Raw genomic sequence first — 1,388 nt, 5'->3', positions numbered from 1 at the left:
AGCCCCCATTTATCGCAGCCCTGCTGGGCAGCCATAATGAGGGGCTGCTTTTTTCATAACTGGAGACGAAGGAGCAGTGAAAGCCAGGAGACTAGTTCAGGTAATTACAGCAGGTGAGGAACTGGCTCTTAATCAAGAGGCTTTCATTGCTCTCATCCCACCTTGTATGAACACTGGGAGTCGGTGTTAAACCGACAGAAGAGCTTGTGAAGAATTAGCAAAGTTTACTATTTTCACCTGCTTTCCCCACTTTCCACAAAGCTCTTCTCCAGGGCGCTCCCAGATGACCCTTGCTTGGCAGGGAAGGGAGATGCACGGGGGGGGTCACAGGGGTTGCAGGTGGCGGGGAAGCAACTGGGCATGGCGGCAGTGTTAGTGCTGCACTCAGCCGCTGTTTGGCACAAGGGAAGTAAAAAACCTTTTTATCTTGCTGGCCAGAGATCGCAGCTCGGTGGCACGAGCTTTAAGCTCTTTTCTGGACTGGGGCTAGAGTGTTCGGTTAATGCTACAAATGCCATGTTAATACCTTCCAATTGCTCGTAACTGATTGAACTTGGAGTAAATATTTTACAGAAGACACTTGAGCATCACTGTAAGCTAGCTCCTAATTTGTAGTCCAGGAGTGTATGTGGAAAAGTCGGGACAGAGGTTGTTAAAGGCTGATGGTTAGCAGTAATGAGAGATGTGCTTTACTCCTACCCTGACGTCAAAATAAATCATGCATTCCAGAATTTTTCCTGGTTTCTTATCTATCTTATTTAGCCCGTTTTGCTAAAACAGATTAAAACTTCTGCTTACATCTGTATGAGGATGGAGCCACAACCTGCAGGTTTGCCAGACTTTCCTGGCTCAGGAACACTTTCCAGTGGGTACAGTTTGGGCTCAGAGCGCCTGCCTCTGACTTTTGAAGCCCCATGTACCAAGGAGGCACTAGTGCCGGTAACACCTGGGGTATGCGACAGGGCTTCACAGGCAGGAATCCAAACTTCGGTTGTAACTTGAATTAGCCAACCCCAAATTTCCGGGGGCAACTTACATCAGTCACACATTGCTACATATAGTGGCTGTGTATATGCAAATATATTAACACATGTGCACAGATTAAATGCCAGAATTTCTGTATAGTATCTAAGTGCATACTTATTTTATTTTGAGGTTGCATGTGCTCTTCAATCAAACAAAAAACAACTGGACGTCTTATTGGGACAACCATGATGGAAGCACACACAGGATGCCAAAGACACAGTAAAATTACCCTCTAAGCAATTCAAGTCTTCTGGAGGTTTGCTTTACACTGTAATTTAGCATTTCTGGTGTAAACAACTCAGACTGACATTTAATTTCGATGGTTTGGAACCATGGAGCCACTGCAGAGCTGGGAATAGCTG

The sequence above is a fragment of the Aptenodytes forsteri genome, unplaced genomic scaffold (assembly GCF_000699145.1).
Source record: "Aptenodytes forsteri isolate BGI_AS27 unplaced genomic scaffold, ASM69914v1 Scaffold97, whole genome shotgun sequence".
In the NCBI taxonomy this organism is placed as follows: Eukaryota; Metazoa; Chordata; class Aves; order Sphenisciformes; family Spheniscidae; genus Aptenodytes; species Aptenodytes forsteri.
This window is presented reverse-complemented; position numbering follows the sequence as displayed.